We start from the raw sequence: 5,681 nt of genomic DNA on the forward strand, positions 1-5,681 counted from the left end.
TCTCTTTTACCCTATTTTTCTTCTTTCATTTCTCTCTCTCTCTCTTTCCCTCATGTGAATAATGTACGTGTGTTCTTGCCATGAGGGGTGTGGCAATTTGGAGGCTCATATCATAGATATTAGAGTAAATGAAAGGGATTGGAAACTTCCGTTTGCGGCAGGAAATGCTAGTTACCCATACCATGATAATTTCTCTATTTATAGGAATTTTTTCAATTTTACAATAGGATTTATTAGGAAAATTATCAAACATTATGGAATACTACAACTTCTTAATGGTTTTTCTCAAATTGTGTTTATGTAAAAAAAAGGTACAAAACGAAGGTCTTTGCAAAAACTTTGAATTGATTATAAATCAGTCACCAAATCTGTTATCAGAGTCATTTATGTTGCGTGCCCTCCATAATAATGTATAGAATAGTTGGTAATAGTTAATTCTGGTATTACTTCTTTTGTATTCTAAAAAAGGGTACAAAACCACAATATTGAAGGTATCAGGTCACTAAATCAAACTTTACTCATAGTTATCAATATTATTTTACTTCAAAAATTAGACAAACTGTAAGGAAGGTACATGTATCTGTAATGCCTTTAATTATCATTGTAGAGGATAAACACAAGTCACTTTAGAGTTATGAGTTGAAATAGGACACTGAACAGTGAAGGAAAAGGACCAGGAAGGGTAACTTGCCTATGTTGTTAGGCAACCTAATAATCTTAATGGAATAATCCGCCCACGCAACAGAAGTTTCCAATCCCTTTCATTTACTCATCTATATTCATATATTTTAAAATTATTTTGTCCTTTTAATAGTATAAATTGTTTATAAATAAACTAATACGTGTATGTATATGAAATACATGTAATTACGCAAAGTCCAATCTGTTTTCAATAGTTTTATAATAAGGTAAAGAAGAACAAGTTTGTTTATGTTTATTGTCTAGCCATAGTCTCCTTAGTGTATTATTGGTCCTGAGAGATTCCATCAGTACCAGTACTCCATCAGTATCAATGTTAGTACCGTCGAGAGAAAGGACAGATAGTGTGTGGTTGTAGAGTAAAAGTTCAGCTAGTGACTGAGCGCTGGTTGAAGTGATATCAGGATTGTGATTAAGAAGTAACTTAATAATTGTTTTATTATTAATTAATGATTGTGTTAGTGCAATGACTCCATCATCATTGATGGAATCATCACTGATCCATAGTACGTCTAATGAAGTATTGTTTGTTATTTTGTGTGACAGAAAGAGGATAACATCTTTTGTTATTTTAGCGTTAAATATACTAATCCACTTTATCGTTCTTATGTTCAGTACTAGTGACATCAATAGGTATACAATATCAGGTGATGAGTGATGGAGGTGAATGTACTGATGACTGTCTGTTAATTGACTGATCACTTCCTGACATTGACCTGCTGATGGTTTAGTGAGGGATACTTTATAACTGGTCCACTTCACCTTTCCAGTCTCTTCTCCTAATAATAAACACAGTCAGTCAGTCAGTTATAATGTGTGTATATTATTATTTTAATACAGTATACAGTGGAACCCCTATTAAGCGGACACCATTGGGACAAGGTCAAGTGTCCTTTTAAAAGGGGTGTCCTTTCTTAAGAAGTTCACTATTTCAAATAATATATGTATATTATCCAATCAAAAAACTTAAGCAGAGACACTAATGTGGGATTTGCAGAAGTTGCTGGTCCAAGGGTGAATCGTGGTGGAGGATATGGCCTTGAGATTCCTTACATTTATTGTTTCTATGGCCCCAAGCTGTACATACACGTAGATTGTTTGGAGACAGTTCTTCGAGAGAACCCAGATGCTATAGTTTCATCAATCATCATAGATATTAGAGTTTTCATAATGGTTTTACATCTATATATACATGTATGGTACTGTTCTAATTACATGCATAATTTTTGTCATGATAATTATAATAATATTTATAGAGATAATGTCACTGTCCATTAGTAAGGGGTTAATTTGTAGTGTCCCACGTGTTATGGACAGAAAACCACTGTCCATTGTATGGTTAAACGGGGTGTCCGTTTTGCAGGGGTTTTCTGCCTAATAAACAGACTACCCCTGTGTTCTGGACTAAGGTTAGTGTCCGCTGCAGTGAGGTGTCCATTGCTAAGGGGTGTCCATTAAGCGGAGTTCCACTGTAATAGGTAAAATGATAATATTATATTATTTATTAATGATGTTTGTTTGTGTGTTGTTCCAGGTGATGCTGGTTTTTGTACCAGTAAGTCATTACAGCTGCTAGAATGGAATGGGTGTGGTCTATCTTTTATCATGTGATAGTAAACAAAAATCAATTGTACATTTTATTAATGTATTGGAATCAATAATTATTGTCCCTCTCTCTCTCTCTCTCTAGTCCTTGGTCCATTATTCCAGTATATAATTCTGTGGACAACAGAACTTCAAAGCACAAGCTATTGTAAGCATATGCTATTATACATGGATCTGGTAGTAAATTTTTTCATTTTTCTTTTAATTTTTTTATTAGAGGGCGTACAATGATCCTAGTGTATAATAACTTATAATTCCTATATTTTTACAATTTTTGGCAGCATTTTGCCGTTTTTGTGATTCTTTTTCTTATAAAAACTTTTATTGCTACACTCAATCACTTGTTCTTGTCTATACAATGTTATGTTGCTCTGTTATACAGAGGTGTCCTTTATGTGGAGTTTATTTTATGTAATTGGTACACTAGGTGCTGTCCATTAGGAGGTGTGCACTATAGAGAGTGTTTGTTAATAGAGGGTTTACTGTATTAATGGTATATTATGTGTGTGTATTAATATTAGTATTAAATAACTCACCTCCAGCAGTTAATAGTATTTCTTTTATTTGAGTGTGTCCTCCTTGTTTAGCTATCTCTACTGCACTCTTTCCTCTCTCATCTTTACTGTTAGGATCAGCTCCTAACTGCAGTAGCATTGATACTTCAAAACTATTACCAGCTTTAACTGATTCATGGAGTGAAACATCAAAATTGTTATCGTCTTTTCTTCTGATAGGAATCACTTTATTGTCAACAGCAACTTCCAATATTCCTAATCTACTTATTGAGTTTGTTTTGTTATTGATAGCATCAATAAGAGACTGTGATAGTGAGGTTGGCATTAACAGTGTAATAATGACTGAGCCTTTCTTGATGGAAATGTGACTGAAAAGGTTTTCGATTTCTGGCTCAAAGTAATATTGAAGAACACTTTTAAAGTTCTTAATTGTCATTTCGTCCCATCGTCCATTTAGTTTGATAACAATTGGCTTAGTGGTTGACAAATCTAAAAGTCGAACTTCTTTATCAATAACTGATCGTATGTGCTTCAATTGTGATGATTCTGAGAATTCATCAACACTATCAATGTATTGAGTTAGTTCAGTTTGTGCATTTGAAAGGTAAGTGTCTGTCAAGTGTTTAAGTACACCATCACAGTTAAAGAAATCATAATGAGGCTGAAGAGAATCAAATAATTCATCAACATTGCCATACTTTAAACTGGATACTTCAATGCTTAAATAAGCAGCTGCACTCCTAGCTATATCTATGAGCTCAACTTCACCTTTTTGCACAATTTTCACAATTTCACCTCTCATTTTAACATTGAGAGATGCAAAACGAGAATGAAGACTTTTCATATTGGCAGCAACTTCACTCTTTGAACTGAGCTCAATGACAGTAGTAGGAGTAGATGATTGTGATCCAGTGATTGTTGGTTGTGGTGTGTGAGATTGTGCAGTGACATCCACTGGTTGAAGTGGTCCCTTACTGACTGATGGTTTCTGCTCTGGATTAGGATCAACATAACTACCTTTCATTTCTGTTATACAAAAATAAGTATTTAAATAGGGTATAAATTATTTTATCTTACTTAATAAATTTTCCATTAGTTTAGATGCCATGTTCTTTAGTCCTACTTTCTGTAGTGATGTAATGAGAGAAGAGAACACACTGTTAGGATTAGGATGACACTCAAGTGTTGCTAGTACTGAAGGGAATATTTTATTAGCTCTATCATAAGGAGTGAGTCCAGTGGTTCCAACAGTAACATGTACTGCTTTAGGAATGAGATCAGATGAAAAGAGATGATTATTTAATTGAGAAATAACTGGAGCATTTCCTGCCAATAGATCAACAAGATCAGCTAACATCTCTTTCATTATAATGTATTCTGGTGACATTGATCCTTCCATTGGCTTGAATGATGATGCATCTTTCTTCCCCTCCTTATCTTGCAGTACTGTTGCTGTTGGATCATGTGGAGCTGATGATGAATCTTGAGATTGACTTGGTTTAGGTGCTTGTGGAGGCACGACAATCAAGCATCTTTTGTGATGAACCTATTAATATTAATTGCTATTAACACTGTATATTGCTTGAATTATTACACAGATTATGTTAGCTAGTTAATACATTTTTGAATTAAGATTTATACCTTTTATTTTTCCAGTAGCTACTCTCATTTCATACAGCAGTGTTGGATGTTCTTCAAATGCTTTTCTAAGAAGAGACATTCCTTCATGATCACTAGCAGCATTTCTAATCTTTCTTATAGTATCAGCATCAAGCAGTGGTAGAGACTCCTCCAGTTGTCCTTTGATCAATAACTCATGAAACTCTACCAATTCAGATACTTTTGGTCTATCATCTGGTATATCCATTAATGCAATAGGAGGAGCTGGTCCTACTGTTGACAAAAATTAAATTTTATAGCTAAAAGTTACACTATTATATCATATTAATGTAATAATTCTATTACTATGCAAAACAACTGTAGCAATTATTTTGTAGTGATTTTTATAGTAATGATCATGCTATTCAAATTAAAAATTTATGATTTCCCATGAGAATAAGACAATTATATTCATTTAATTAAAATTATTCATTGCATCTGTATATGGTATACTAATCTATGAATCAATTATTGTAACAGTAATGTAACACTCACCAGTAGCAGTACTGTGTACATCATTGGTTCCTTTGATATCATTACCACTGATCATAGCATTACGTTCTATAGAATACACACACACAGTCAATACTAATACAATCAGTGATATTAACTTACTCTCTTGATCTAATTTGTCAGCTGCAGCATTCTCATTCATAGATTTAAGAGCATCTGACAGTGAGTCAAAGGTAGCTCCTCCTTTACTGTCAACATTATCAGCTCTACGCAGCCACTTGGAGAGACACTCTGTCAAGCATTGAGGTATGTCACGAGAAAAAACTGCTCCCAAAACATCCAGTGTGTACTTGTGTAGTCCTAGTTTAAGTCCAAGCTCATGCCATCTTGCCTGAGGGAAACCACATCTCTCCAATAGATCATCAACATCATTAAGTTGCTCTAAATAATAATCATTATAGATTTAGTACTTATAATGGATGTTACCTACCAATAGTCAAAGGAGAAGAGAAGAGAGAAGGAGGAGAGGAATAGTTGCTGCTCTTCGTCGCCATTGTTTACTTTTAGTTTGCAGAAAGGTTAGGGTGGGGCTGGATAAGGGTGACTCATTCACTAATTGAATAGGTCCGTTTAAAAAGGGGTATAAAACGTATTTTTAAGGATTTTCAGTTTTTTAAATCAATATAACATTTCATCACTTAACTTGTACCTGGCAAAGTTTCAAGCTTTAACTTGAAGCAGAAAGGTACT

The 5,681-nt window shown here is 34.0% G+C and overlaps 1 long non-coding RNA gene across 1 annotated transcript; it reads left to right on the forward strand.

Annotated features, from left to right (window-relative positions):
- The first annotated feature begins 1,227 nt into the window (after nucleotides 1-1,227).
- On the forward strand, nucleotides 1,228-2,435 carry LOC109589104 (uncharacterized). Its single transcript, XR_002188529.1, has 3 exons — nucleotides 1,228-1,493; nucleotides 2,234-2,329; nucleotides 2,390-2,435. It is a non-coding gene; the product is annotated as an uncharacterized LOC109589104 (long non-coding RNA).
- Nucleotides 2,436-5,681: the final 3,246 nt, after the last annotated feature.

The sequence above is a fragment of the Amphimedon queenslandica genome, unplaced genomic scaffold (assembly GCF_000090795.2).
Source record: "Amphimedon queenslandica unplaced genomic scaffold, v1.1 AMPQUscaffold_11631, whole genome shotgun sequence".
NCBI lineage: Eukaryota > Metazoa > Porifera > Demospongiae > Haplosclerida > Niphatidae > Amphimedon > Amphimedon queenslandica.